The 16,249-nt window shown below is 34.8% G+C and overlaps 1 protein-coding gene across 2 annotated transcripts in view; it reads right to left on the reverse strand.

Moving 5' to 3' along the window:
• ATP9B (ATPase phospholipid transporting 9B) overlaps positions 1-16,249 on the reverse strand; it is a 147,403-nt gene that overhangs the window by 51,107 nt on the left and 80,047 nt on the right. The window lies entirely within an intron of this gene.

Raw genomic sequence — 16,249 nt, forward strand, 5'->3', positions numbered from 1 at the left:
CTTGTCATAATATTTGTTCTATTTGAAACAACTTAACAAAATTAAACACACCACTGGAAATTTTAATCTCCAAGGGGAAATTTGTACATAATGTCTAAGAAAACCACAATAGTTTTGCAAGGGGGCTGCTCTACGATAATGAAAATGCACACAATAATTGCCTGTATAATTTAAAATGCTACTAATGGCAACAACTGCAAATCCATTTAGCTCCTCTTTAATTTATGCACAGAGTTTTAAATAGCTAATGGTTCTCAATAAAGTAATGGCTTAAACCATCAATTGTCTACTTGCATGGAAAAAGCTGACAAGTTTTTAAAATACTTCATTTCTTGAATGAGAGAACGATTCAAAGTCTATACTTCACATTTTGGGCCAGAAGGTATAATTCATTATCTTATGAGAAAAATCTTAATTTAATTAAGAAGTTGAAAAAAACAACTCTTCTGGTTACTGAAATACAATCTGAACAACAACATTGCTGTTCCTTCCCCAGATGCTTAAATTTTAGGAAAGGTTATCTTCTGCAGCTATTATTGTAGCAACAGAACAATTCTTTTAGCACTATAGGATGTATATTACTTTGAAAATAAGAACTTTTAAAATGCTAGAACACTGAAATGTAAAATTTGATAATTAAATGTTATAAAATGGCAAAGATTTCTCAAAATAGTCTCGTGCAGCCATTTTTTATTCAATTACAGTTTAAAGTGCATTAGAAATAATTGCTCACGAATAGCCTTTAAGTACCCTGCTTTAATACTATTGAAGTATTAAAGCACAGTCTTAGGACAGACTTCCCCCTGCAACCAAATTCCTCTACAAAGGTAATTATATTTCAGTAATCAGTCTGGTTCTGCACTGCCAAACACTACATTGACTACAATGAAATTTCATGGTATGCATGCTTGAGAGGGACTTGGGTTTTAATTTGCACCATAAACATAAAAATTTTCTTTCCTATTCTTAATACATACTCTGAAATTAATTTATTAAGGCTTGAATACTAGTATATTATATATGTTTCCATTAATTGCAGCCTACACTTAGGTGTAAGAGGTATGTAACAGTAAATATTTTAAAATATTAAAATTAAAATAATACATCTATCAGCTGCAGGATGACAAAAATAAGGTTTGCCTAACAAAAATGATTAGTAGAATTCCATAATTTATTAAAAAAATTATATGGATTATACTATACAGTCAGCTGCACTTATCCAAACCCCCATGACTTTCTTCAATAATCTGTTAAACCCTCCCTATAGTCCCTAGAAATAACAGATTACTAATCTGTGTTTAAAGGCTAAATAAAGCAACACATCCTTATCTACCTACCTTAATCTTGGACACTAAAACCACAAAGAGCAACTTTGGAATCTGTAAATGTTTCTTCTTTCTTAAGTCTCCTAATTCCTATGATTCAAAGTCTTGACTGCTCAGCACTCCAGGTAACCACATTAAGCTAATATAACTATGAATCAAAACAAGTAAATTCAGGTTTAGCAAGCATCTTGCCTTAATTCTCTGTACTCAAGCAATGGTCTGCACAAATATGTTTCTCTACAAACTTGATTAATGTCAAACCTACCAAATCTTGCATACAGTATGGTACACTGTTTAATCAATATCTTTCTCATTCTTTTAATCAGTAAATTCAAAGGTGGTAAAAGCAAAGAAAACACAAAAATATATAAAGCAACCATTTAGTTAAAAAAGTCACCTCCCTGCTTTTTCTGATATCAATTTTCAAACACGGTCTCATCACCGGTTTAACTGCAAGAGCAACAATGAAACCTTGAAAACATTTTCTGAAGCACTAAAAGCCTTTTACAGGTTTCATTAATTTTACAATTGAACAATAATGCAGGGGAAGGACTGGTCTGCTTAAGTTCATAAAACTGAAATAAACTTTACTTATTTAGTCCACTCCATTTGACTTATGCAGAAGTAATTAGTAGAAAATAGTTAATTTGATTCCAATAACATTTTCTGTCTTACTTTTGGCAAAAAACATATTTATCCTTCACGAAACTGAATCTTTGTGCAAACTGAAGTCTTTGGTATCATGTTAATATCGCAGTTTTATGGAACTGAATTACATCATTTCTACACTGATTTCAACAAATAATTTTAGATCGTGTTGATTGTATCCTCAAAGAAACAAACTACAATTACTTCTCTGTATTCTTACATAAATCAGTCCATCTCCAATGCATAGGCATTGAAAACAGCAGAAATTTTAAAACTCAAGAAGAAATACAGGTCACTGCCCAATGAAGGAGAGGCTCAAGAACATTTTGTAGTGTTTTGATGCATACTCAAAACCAGAGGTTTAACTGCTCTTAAAAGCAGAATACTTTTAATATGCTTTGAAATTACCCTTCTGCCTTGCCCGGTTTTACTTTAAAACACTATTAATAAATTAATATTTATGTTTTTTAAAATAAACTAATCACTTTGGAATCGGAATTCCCATTTGTAAATAGAAATATCTATAATGCTAAAAGAAAAAAAAAAAAAAAAAAGCAGACTTAACCCGTTCTCTCTCACTCTTCCTCATTTATTAATCCATTTTATATTGTTCCCTTTTCCAGACTCAGCATCATCCGAGTCTGGATACTCACATTGAAGCTCGAGAGTCCTCTCCAAGATTTTAGAGGTGCTTAGCTCTTTCTAGCTGTCTACTGCAATAAAAACTCTAAGTGAGCTATTTCCACAACTGCACTGAGTAGGGCTCAGTTGTTTGAAGTAAGGCACTCGTTTTGTCAAATGCTATCACAGATTTCATAACCTTCCTAAGTGTGTCTTCTTATTCAACTGCATCCTGCTTTGACCGAATGACAACGATTTACTCTATTTGTAATAACACATTCTGTTTCAAATGATCCCAATGAGAGAAACTGAACACGACTCATTCTTAACATCCCGCTGACTATAAATCCGGCTTCCATTAACACTTTTGCGGTTTGGTAAACTACACTACTGCGCCTAAATATTCTTCAGCCTGATGTTTGTTCTTAGAACGAGTCTTTAGGCCGAGCAGTGAAGCCCAGCGGCGGATATTTGGCTGCTGCTGCGGTCGGCCCGAAGGCGGCGGGGGAGGCCGGGGCGGGCAGCGCTGCCGTGCGCGCTTTGGTCAGCAGAGGGCGCCAGCGCCCGCGTGTGCCGCACGGAGCCCGCCCCGGCACCGCCGCGTCCGGAGAGCAACGCTCCGAGAGCATCGCTCGGCTTTGACACCGGGCACTGAGCGCTCACGCTGCTCCGTTTCCTCTGAGCAAAACCCTGCACTCTACACACCTTCATCCAACCACAGCCTGGCACACCTGAAGGCAGCAGCAGTCAGATGCTGTGCGACCGTATGCTCTCCGACTTGGCTAGGTGTCAGGAACGCGAATGATTGGAACGTGGACAGAGCACATTAAGAAATCGAAAAGGTTAACAGCCCCTTAAATTCCGGCATCCATACAGGGACCGTGCTGTGTTACAAACATACTCTCCTTCTATTAAAAGCTACCAGTTGAAAACATTTTCTCAAGACCACCTATCAAATCAGAATAACTGCTTCAGCAATTTAAGATAACTAGTCCTACTGGAAACTTCAACAACCAAAAGCATTCACACAGTGAAACTCTAATTCATCGTTTGTTTTTTTTTTTTTAATTTAAAAAAATCTACGTATACAGCACAGAAGACATTTACAGTTTCTAAGCACTCACATTCCTCTTTATATCTGATCAATATTGCTAAGATGTGGAATTCTCAGGGGTGGAGGAAGAGCAGGATTTAAAGGTGCTTGATTTTACACTGGAACACTAACTTCAGATTTATATTTCATATGTACCTTTCACGTGTGCTTGTTATATCTTTAAGTTTGGCCATCAGCTTCAACTCAAGACCTTTCTATAGATGCTGTCATGTAATCAGGTCTTTCAAGGGTCAGAATACAGAATAAGCAGCTTTACATATTACACACTATTATTAAAACACACTCAATGGACATGGCATTTTTCCAAATCTGACTAAGTTAAAAAAACATGATTTATTCTCTCACAGATTAAGATAATTAGCTGTACCAAAACAAATGCAAAATTAGCACAGAGAACTAGTTACAAAATTTTATTGTATAGAACCTTCATATATATAAATAAATGCTAAAAATTGAGATATATGTAAAAAAATAAATAGCACAGTAACAGGTACTAGTTCCTTCAAGGAAAAAGCAATTACAAAAGGGACCTAACAAATTAACAGCAACAGCTAGCTCTTTCATTTCCATAAATTTTGGGAATGGTAATATATCTACATTTCAGACCATGAGGCTGACTGATCCAAACAGCTTTTTCAAATAGAAAACTGCACAAATGTAGTATTTTCATAGTAGGGACTGAATTTGTGGGTTTTATATATGGCACACTATGTTTCATAATATTTCATAAATGGCATGAGAACCCTAGAGGTTTTCCAAAGACATCTTTGAAATTGAATATTGGAAAATGTATACCCCTAAAGAAATCCAAAATTTCCTTACTCCACATTCAAAATAAGGTGTTAGTAACTCATCTCCTCGTAGACTATCTAGATTAAGCTATTAGCAGAGATTATTACATTTTGTAATGAGTTTAATCTCACATTACAGGGCTGGGGTAAGAGAGGTCAGGGCTAAGGTTATCAAAACACATGGCAATTTTTCCATTAAGAATATAATTAAATAAATTAAGCTAAGAACCCAGAAAGTCTAAGCTTATTTTAAAATTTCACAATTCTATTTTATCCCAAACTGAAAGTAACTTGAAGACAGTTGAAAGGATATATTTTCCTTCCACCTTAACTCGAGGTAAAATTGAGAGGATTCCAAAAATTCATTTCCAGGTAAATTATATACATTTTATTTTATTACACCTTGTTATTTTAAAAGTTAAGAAAGTTGGGAAAAAAACTTCAATGAGAAACACTGATATATTAAGTTGGTGTTAATGCCATAAAAGTAGATGGAAATCAGAGCTGCAAACTTTCTTCATGGAAATGTAAATGAAGTAATACAGTAGATACAACACACAGATTATTAAAGTGACTGAGGAAACTTTCAGAAGATGGATTAGCCAATAAATGCAAGAGAATGAATAAAAATTCTTGAAGGAAGGATTAAAATTGGCCGTATGCAGTGATTCATTAATTGGTGGAGCATTTCTACAACCTCCCTCCTCCTCTGCTATGTATGCTCCACATCCATCATTAAACCTGCCTCACCACGGGTCCAGATACAAACACGACCACCCAGATACTCCTGCACAGGAAATCAGGTTAAAAAATGAACAACCACACAACAGAAAGCATCTCAAAATTTGTTTCTAAGCATTTACATCTGAATCCTATTCATGGGGAATATGAATGTGTATTTACATATAATAATATTCAAGAATAAATGGAAAACTGTGTGGAGACACAAACTGAGAAAGAGCATTTTGACTGCATCGAACTTTTGTCTCTGCCCCTAGCTATTCCTGAGTATAAAATTCTGTTAGCCTGCAAACTGAGAATGTTTCAGAAAGTCTGAGATACATATTGAAAGAAAGACTTGTTTTTATTTTTACTTCAAAATTAAACAGGAACTTGAAAGCTGTTCCATACGGTGAGAAATCAGCAGTAGTCACCTAAAAGAGTAATTAAATGTCAGAATATAGGGTAAAATGCCAAAGAAAGTTGAGTGAGACTTCTTCAAGTCTGAGTAGAAATACCCAAAATAAATCCAGAGCCAATGTCCACAACCATTTAAGGCACACAAAAAACAAACCTTCTGAATGAAGACTTCTAGACAAGATTTGATGTGCAACTTCTTACTAGTATTATGTAAAAACATCAATTTTCTGACTCAAATACGAAGTAGAAATTACGACCTGAACTGTAGAATTTCTAGCTCAATTTTAATGCACCGATGTGTTCACAAAGAAAATTACCCTTCTGAAACAAATATCAAACTTTTTAGATGAGGAATATCAATAAAAAGGTTTTTAGGGTGGTTCTTAATTTTTTTCTTTATACAGCTACATGTTATTCATAATCTATATAATGTCTGTGTTACTAGTGCCTCCTGTCCTAAAATAAACACAAAATAGATTAAGACAATTAACAGAACATGTTGCTTTGAAATTATTCTTAGGATCGTACAAACAAACAATGTTCTGGAATAATATTTTCCATAATGTTGTGCATAGAGATCAGAAGCATTTAACTGTCTTTCTGGTCAGATATACAAAAGAGCTGTAAATATGTACAAATGCATATACACAGTACCTGTTTTGATTTTTGCACCTAATTCCAAAATCTGTTTTTACCCACAGAGAGATTAATATTTCAAAAATTCTGCTTTCCTAAGGTTTAAGAGCTGAATTTCATTATCAGAATTCAGCAATCAAGTGGTGTGCATGAGTGGAAGATGGTGGCTTTATTAAACAAAGCCTCATCTGAACAACAAAAAATAACTTTAAAATATCACTGCATTTTTAATGTTTTTTTACATCATTAAATTTATCAGCTGAAATAGCTTTATTTCTATTAAGCAAGCAACAACAAAAACAAAAACTTACCATAAAAATCAACTCCTTCTTTTTGTGTTTATATTCTTAAAGACATTTTATGAACCATTTCATACTTAATGGTTTACTAGCAATCCCAACAGTTGGGAATTGTGTGAAAAGTTGCACAGATTGACAGATGAAGTGAAAAGGTCTGTATTAATTTTCCAAATAAAGAAATGCACGGAGTGGTATTTCACTATGATTATACTCTAAAGTACCAATTAGAACGCATATCAGAAACTGGAGCAAGTTGACACTCTACAATAAAGCAAATAATTTCCAGTTGGAGGGGCAGAAAATGTTAATATGCAATGTTCAAGACTACAAGAATCTTTGTAAAAGGAAGTAGCTAATAAGGTTTAATGATGCATGTCAGGAAGCCACAGTATGTAGGGAAACACAGCTGGCTTCATTTTGTAAACTATTTGATATACACATCTTTCTAGTTCACGATTATCAGCTGTGCAAGTGCCACAGGGGACAGTTTAGCCTTCAGATCAGGATATTCTTCTTGTTGTCTAAATTACAAGTAAAATACATTAATATAATATGGTGCTGTAGGCTAGTGCCCCGACTAAAGCTTATCAGCTTACAAAAAAGATTAAAGAACTCTTCTGTAAGATTCAGTTTGAACAATCTCAGCAGAAAAAACAGGCTGAGGAATACCAAAATAATAAATATATTTATAATACAAATCTACACACATTTTTGAATGTCAGATTAAACCCTGAAAATTACTAAAATAAACATGAAATGTCATTTATATTATTTCATACCATTTCATAAGGCGTGTACTTCTTTTATTATTAAATTAATATTAATGAAGAAATCACGGGTATTATGGATAGATGCAGCTATACAAAGCAGTATGCCTCCTGCTTTACTGCACTCCAAGTTGCTCAGTGACTGCAATATGCAGGTGACAGCAATTAGCAGCAGATGACAGAAGCACTTTGAATTTGTACCAGATGGCAGCTAAGGGTCATTGGAAGCTAGTAGACCTTCCACAAGGAAACTGTTGTGTACTACAACTATAAAACTCTTCAGTACTTAGAAATAAATTATTCAGGGTCTCAAAGAAAATTGGAAGGTCAAAATAGAATATAAAATATTATGCAAGGCATTAAAAGCTCACCTAGAGTTTACAGAATTAAATACATTTTAAAATAAAACCGTGCATACAGAGCATATCTTAACCTCACAATGGGGAGAGTCATTACAAAACAAGTAGGAACATCAGCTAATGTATTTGCTAAACAATTCAAACCTGTGTCCCAAAGGAGAGGCTACATAAACACACTTTTTCTTCAGCACAAGAGTAAGATACTGAATGAATACATGCTTCAATGCAAGAGGAAAAAAAGGCCAGGGGAAGATTCATACACGAAACACAACACTTGAATGGGTACCCCTCCACACTTCTGCCACTGCCCTTGAAAGTACTGTTTCACAGCTCAAATACAATTAGGTATATCTCATTTGCAAAAAATTATTTCCCACAACCTCCAAATTTATAAATACATGAAAATTTGCTTCAATTTTTTTAGCTGCAAATTGAGAGTGAGATCCCCTTAGATGGAGCACAGCCCTGCACTAGGTACTCCATAAACTACCTCAACAAGCCAAGGAACAGACAAATTGATTTCAGTGCAAAGGAGAAATTAATGATACAGTAATAGCTAAAACAAAAACCCAAAAGTGAGAATAAGAGGTGGACATACAGCCAGAGAACCTTTGGGAATTTCAAAAGTATGTATAGATAAGGTCAATGAAATGGCTACTCAGGGGCTTATGGGGAATCTCTTCCATGCATAAAACTGTTAAATAATCAACCATGCATTCGCAAGTTGAAGCCAACAACTCGATAGAAGAGCAGATGAAAGATACATGAGTTGTGATGAAAGGAGCTTTAAAAGGAAGGTGACAAGGATAGATAGGCTAAGGGGGAAGGAACACATGGAAAGATGCAGATAAGAGCTGAAGAGGCAAACCAGGATCATGATCTTTTATCATTGCAAAATGAGTTCACACAAACCGAGACAGCATTTTTCAAGGTAAACAAATTGTGACAGATTATTATTTGATAATTTCATCTTATCAAAGACTTAAACTTTCTTCTTCACAAATGTACCACACTGTCAAAGAAATGTGAGGAAGGAAGGAAGGAGCTAATAAAAGTATCAGACAGACCAGAGTAACAGGATGGAGAAGCAGAAAAAGGCAAGGGGGAAGGTAATCAGAAGAAAGGTATATTGAATACAAAGCAGAGGACTGGTGCTGGCTGTGTCTCTTCCAGAGACCATACATATAGTATGGGAATCACAAAAAACTGAATCAAAAAGTTTTTCAACAGTTCTTTCAAAAAACCCAGAAAAAAACCAATTGTCCAACCGCTGTGAAACTAAGACTAGAAAAAGAGTTCTATGTGATAGGTAGAACAAACAAACAAACAAAAAGAGCAGAACAAAAAAAACCAAAAACAAAAACAAAAGCCTATCCTTCAAATCCAGTAGGCATCAGTAACAAACTTATTTTCTTTCTTGAGCTGAGTCACAAGTCATCTATCTTTGCTTTTACAAAAGAAAATATTTGAGTGGATTCCTTGAAGACTATGAGATTAAGAGAAGATTCCACAATGTCTCCAAATCATAAAAGAAATTTAATTGAATGCTGTTTTGTATAAACAGTATTTTGGGATACATTCCAAAAGATATGATGGGAAGGGAATGAGCTTTAAGAATATGAAGAGCAATCAACTCTACAAACTAATCCACAATCTAAACCACATTATTTTCATCTGGTACAAGCTGGAATGCTGATTTTAATGCTAAATGTATCCACAGGCTTGCTCTCTGAACTGAGGTAAAAAAGAAGGGCAAAGATTGTATTTGTTAAGAATATGACAAGCTCATTACTTCAAGCATGCAAACACAACTCAGTAGTAAACTATCTTAGTTATGATCACTATGTTCAGCCTACATCAAAACAAATATTATGTCCTGATATGGAGAGAACTTTCCCTCTAGATATCTAAGTTATGTGAATTATGATGGTTCCTGAGTCTCCAGTAATTAGAGAAATACATGAGGCTTCAGCTGCATGAATTACTGAGTCACATAAATGAAAACATCAAAAGATGTTTTTTATACTTGCTCTACACAAAGAGAAGGCTGTCCAGTAATAGCAGTAAACAATAATTAATGCTTGCAAAACATCCAAATACAAGTTGTGAAAATCCAATGAGCATCTATTCTAAGAATGCTCTGCCAGTCTTAAACATCCTAGTTTCTGACATTTAGGACATCCCTTTGGCAACAAAGCCATAAGGAGCAATGTAAAGGTAAAAGCAAACTCCCTCAGCAGCAGTGGAGGCAGCAGCTGAGAGGAAACAGCCCTCAGGGTCTGCCTCTTTGAGAGCTTACTGGGATATTCCACACAAGCCAAATGTGCAAGGAACCTTCCTTTTGCACTGTCTCCTGTAGAATGACATAATTTCAAATGATTTCTTTATTTTACCATAAATCATTCATTTTAGACTAGATTGCCACAGATAAAACAAATGTGATTTCTGGTGAATAAGCTGAATAGCAGGCTGTTGCCATTCCATAACTTGATCGATTTTAAGAATTGCTCTATTTTGTGAGGTTAATCTATTTTGATAGATTAATAGAGTACTTCAGAAATACTCCACCACTGATCCTTCCTTAAACATTAGTGTGAAATTACATTGAACTACTGAGACAAACTCTAACCTACACATGTTCTAAAAATACTAAGACGACAAAGCAACATTTTAATGGGAGTCTTCAAAATGGGAAGAGAGAGATCACAGATCAAGTAACATTCATGATGAAAATCTCAAGAATTTAGGACTCCAAGTTAGACAAGGCTTGTCATTCACATTCTGGCACATATCAGTTTTTATCCTTCTATTGCCTTATAATAGGGAATGAATTTAACACTGTAGGAATTTTACAGCTGAGAATAAATTACGTGGCTTTGCAAAATCAGTGGGAAAGTTTGGCATGAACTCTAAAATACATAGTAAACTCAGAAGTCTACCCAGAGTACAGTGAGAATTCTCTCTCACTAACAAAGAGCCATTTCCTCTCTTGTTCTGTATATTGTTGTTAGCTTTGAAACCTAAGAGTACTGTAAAACATTCAACTAGGTTGGATGAGAAATTAAGTTGAATACCTTAAACTGACCATTCTCAGGTCCTGTTTCTCTTGTGGCTCTTCCACTTTGCCCCATCCCACCTCCTTTATCTCTTGTGCCTCAATTTTCTGATTGTAGTACTAACATTTTGTTTCTTTTGAGGAGAACAATGTAAACAAGAGAATAAAAATATATGCATCACTACTTGAAAAGCATTGCTAATGTGGATAAAAGTGCCCCACCAAGTCTCTGAAAAAAGCAGCCTGCTGTAAATAAAATACTTGACTGTACAAAATCTCCCAGCACAACAGACTGTTTGCATTAACTGATTTCTGTCTACATATTCACTCAAGGAAGTCAGTCAAAACTTTCAGTCTTATTGTATTCTTATTCTTAAAATCACAGTATAAATCTAGCATTCTTTCAGTTTTCTATATATTAAAGAAAATGGAAAACCTCAGCTCCTTTATGTTAAATTGTGCTTTTTCCACACTAGTCATCTAAGGATTGAGATTCCCACTTTGACATTCTTGTTATTTCAGTTAATGGTGTTAAAGATAATTATAGTAGGTAGATGTTCTCTCTGCTTCAGAGTAAAGAACACACAGTTTTTGTCTTTGGTTTGCCAAAACACTGCTGACTGTTTCCAAGCATCAACATTCCTATGTTCTAATTTTGGAATGACAAAAGTGCCTCCTCTTGCATTTAGCCCTTTCTTTCCAAACTTTTAAAGAAAAATACCTTTTATTCTTCCTCCTTACCTAACACTGTTCCATCCTTCTTGCTGAGACACTCTAGGCTTTTCAAGGTGCTACTCTCCTTCCTTTGCTCAGAGATGACAGCACACGGAGAAAAAAAGCATCAACAACACTACATTATATGCATTTCCCTGTGGCCTGGTCCCCCAAATTCTCCTGTACACCAAGAGAGGGATTCTCATACTTCATGGGAAGGTGGTAGTTAAGCACTTTCTTGGATAGAAGCTCCATGTCAGGGGACAAACTAAGTATGGGAGCTACATACTACCTGTAGGTGACAGCTTTCTCAATTTTAACCAATACAAAGAGAAGTTTTTAGGAGGATTAACTACAGTAGACTGTACTCCAATAAAAAGTGCTGCATAAACATTTTTCATATAAATCCTTAACATTTGCCATGAAGAGCCATGTAACAGTTTCTACTGTTCTACTCTTACCCTGACTATTACAACATACAGCCAGAGGAAGCCATTCTTCTCAAAGAGAGTGTGAACATCACATTACCAATTTAGTAAAAAAAATATGCAAGTGAAATTACTGGGCTCTTGCCCAACAATGTAGCAGCAGGATAAAGTCAATGCTCTTATGAAGCTCTGAACAGAAATGCAAATTGGACTTAGAAATGTCAGCCTTTAGGGTAGAACAGATATGAATGGCTTACTAATGCCACTAACAAGATGCTGGACAACCTAATTTATTGATGTTCCAAAATATGTGTCAAGGCAGAAGAAGCATATATTTTGAGTATTGAAAAAGCTCTGCTGAACAGGGAATTTGGTGAAGTGGCATAAGTTTCTGGGAACACATGAATCTGCTCCAGCCACTCCATTTCACTCAAATAAAGAGCTGGAGGGAAGGGTGTCATTTTCTAGCAAATATTTTTCAAAAATCATCCTCATAAAAAAGGGAGAAAGAGCAGAGATAAAAGCCTTTTAAACACACAGAAGTAAATCTGGTCACAAAACACCAGGAAGAAATTTTTGGGAGGAGAGAAAGAATGAGAGACAGAGGGGTGGAGAGAGAGAGAGAGCAGCAAAGTGATTTTGCCTCAGCTTACCAGAACAGCAAGGCCGTTTTCAAATAACCAAGGGCAACATACACACACAAAAAGAAAAAACCCAACAACCCTTTTGAGATTTTCATTTGTTAAAAAACCAAATCAAAACAGCAAGCAAGCAACAAAAACAGGAACCACAAGAGCAGTTAGCTTTCAAGATAGTTAAGAATTAGGGTAAAAACAATATTACTATTTTGATGAACACTAAATGGTTACTATGAAGTTTTACTTCTGATGTTAAAATTTAACAGCAGATGTAGAATTCCATAAAATAAGGGGGGGGAAAAAGTGTTTTGAATGCTGCTTGTAAGGATTAGGAACATTAAAACTATTTTTATACTAATCTGAATCACACTAGGCAGATTACACGCTGCAGCTTCTTTAGAGAGGCTACTGATTTCTCAGGAGTTCCATTTAAGATAATTTCTACTAATTTTGATGCATTGCTGTGTATATCCTGGGTGTACATATATTGCAAAATCCAAGAAATTTTAATGTTTCAATCTTAATACACAAAATATATTCCCTTGAATTTATTTCCATCTCCTGCCAAGGATACTGTGGTTTTTTAACTTCACCCCCAAAATCTGTTTCCATTGATGGAAAAAAGTCACATTTGCAAAAACGCTGCACCAAGAGTCTTGCTTTCTATGAAGACCAAAGCAGAAAAAGCCACTCTGAATTTAGATAACAAAAAACTGTTCTGCACTTTAAATAGGTAAGAATGAGAACATTGCAAAATGCCAGACAAAATAAATAAATAACCTTAGTTTGTTAATTTCCCTCTTGGTTAATTAACACCTATAAATGACCTTTAGCATTGACAAGTCCAACTTCATCCAGAAAGCCAAGGTTTAAGAATATCTATCCAAATAGGATTGATTACTGATTACGGCATTGTGAGGAGCACAATTCAATCTAATTTTTTTTTTTCTTTAAAGGCTGGAAATGCATTCCTGAGTAAGCTGATGTGACTGCCAATGAGGTAAAATGCAGAGAGTCATTACACTATAATGTTGATGTTACCACTTCCACATTTGTCTGAAGCACAGAACATATATCATTTTAGACTGAAATTAAACCTTGCCAGAAATAATTTTTCTTTATATTGTTGGAATTAAAAACATATTGAATTGATCCATTAAGAAAATTCTATGCTCTCTATCTTTGTGTTTTTCAGACTGTCTGCATCCTTAGGCAATGAAACAATTTTTACAATTGTAATAAAACAAGTAAGTGTTGACTTTAACTTAAGAAAATTGTTGCTTGAATGACTAAATACTTCAGCAAACACAATAAATCCTTCTAGGTTTAACATACAGATAAATCCCATGCTTGAACAGGTACATAAATTTCACACTTTTTCTTATGCAAGTTTTCCTAAACTTATTCCAGTTTTAGTCTTTTGCTGAGTGTTTATAGAGCAGGTCTGCATCTCTAAATTTTAATATTGGTTCATTCAAAAAGTATCTACCGTTAAGAAGGAAAACTAAAAATCTACCATTAGAAAAAACAAATTTATACTATGAAGTACAGCAGTAATGTTATTCTCCAGCAAAAAATACAACTGTAGCACTTATCTGTATTTCAATGAAGAGAGGACTGATAAAAGAGTCAGGCTCATGTACTTGCTTATTTCTGGACATATGAGTTCCAGATTGACAGTGTAATTTGGGAATCACAGATCTCAGTGTTTGCTTTCTCCCAGAGAAAGAAGACACCAGCATCACTGAACTATGGTCCCAACAAAAGTGTATCAACACGTACAGGAAAATCTCTAAAATGTTATTTTTATTTGTTTTTCAAGAGCAGCAGAGAGAGACAATGTGCCATTTAAAACTATTTTCAAACAGTATTTCAAACAATTCTTTCCTAAACCAGAAAAGGCTGCAGACTTATTTCCTCTCAAGTTTGCAGAAATAGCACAATCGACAAATTTAATTTTAATTTTGTTTCAGCAAGTTGGATGTAAATTTCTTTTTTTAATGTTCAAACCTTTAATCTCTCAAATGTAATATATCTTCTACTCTCAAAGGCTATTTTAGACTCCCTTTGCTCTCCTCTTGGGTCCTAATGCTACATACCCTACCTAACATATAACCATTATTGTCAAGCTTGAGAAAACACAGGAAGATTCCTGAATACACAGAGGAGGAATGAACTGAACACTGTTTGTCTACCTTCTGCATGGCTAGCTAGCACAAAATATCACCTACAGATATCACCTTATCATACAAATGTATGCAAACCAATCTCATCCCATGGTAGAAGATAAAGACAGTAAGATGCAGACAGAAAGGTACAGCTAAAACTACATCATAAAAATGATGACAACTTTTTTTTACAGTGCAGTACTCCATTTACCACTTACACAGCTGTGAGAGCTGTAAGTGTTTTCCTGTTTTCAGTTCCCAAATTAATCCTTAACTGGCCATGTTACATGTTGGTTACTGCTTTAAACATGGTTGTTCAGTCCACAGAAACAAAATCTCCGTGCCAACACTATTGTTGAAATAGTCACATACAAAAAATTTAACATTTCCTAAAAGCCTAATATATCTCCAGAATCTGTTGAATTTAGGTAATGCATGTTACACTCATGCATACTTGCCTATCAGTTTACTACACTAAATAATTTAATTTTCAACACCTGTGAGAATTATTTATTAGTCATAAGTTGTTCAGAGTTCTTAAGAGAAAGATTCTGTTACTAAAGGGCTCATCTTTGTATCAAGTAGAAGAGAAAATAACCTTACACCACAAACATTCTGGTTCCATTTTACTCTATTATATTAAAATGCATGTTACAAAGATTAAAATAATAAAAGGCCATCTTAATCCTGGTAATGGTACATATCACCTGTCTCTGTCAATGAGACATTTAAAAGCATCTCTTTATCAGAAACACAAATCAATACACTCAGGGGACTGCAATAACTGCTTCAAGTAACTTGTATTATCATTTCACTCTTGATGTTCCTACTCAGCAACTTATTATGAATGGCATGAAAATGGCAACCTGTCACAGTTGATTTTTTTTCTAAACCTCTTGCAATAATTTTTTCCTTTCTTAATATAATTATCTTCTTACTAAATACAGGTCTAGGTTGTAAGGTACAGCCCACAGCTGAAGTTTTATTTCTTTAAAATTCAGAGTGGTCCCCAACTTACATTAGCAACATTACTGATTAAGTGAAGAGCTATTTGCTTTATTTAGAGCTGAAAGAATCTTGTACAGAAGAAAGCACTGAAACTTCTGGTATCTTCTTGACAGAAAAATCTCTTGAAGATGTTTTAATTGCTTGCAAAAATCCCTGAAAGAGTGTTCTGGGTACTGACTGGAACATTAGTTATCTTGTTCTACCACCACTGGAAACCTTAATAAACTTTAGTCTGTTATAAGTACTCCTTAAAACTACTGTGTACCTTTAGCCAAATACTTTACAGTAAAATAATCTCAGAGAAGTGAAAATTAATATTTAGCTGTGAGAGAGAATTATAAAGGTCTGAAGATGAACATTGATACTTCAAAGACAAATGCCCTCATTACTACCTGTAACACTCCTAGCTAAAGGAAGAATACTTTTACTTTCAAAAGGAGACTGGCAGAATTCCCTTCTTGTTCTAAAATTCAAGGCAGCAGCCTTGAAAACACATGAAACACATCATGGTAAAAACGTTTAGATTTTTGGGTTTAGG

The sequence above is a fragment of the Sturnus vulgaris genome, chromosome 1 (assembly GCF_052056855.1).
Source record: "Sturnus vulgaris isolate bStuVul1 chromosome 1, bStuVul1.hap1, whole genome shotgun sequence".
In the NCBI taxonomy this organism is placed as follows: domain Eukaryota; kingdom Metazoa; phylum Chordata; class Aves; order Passeriformes; family Sturnidae; genus Sturnus; species Sturnus vulgaris.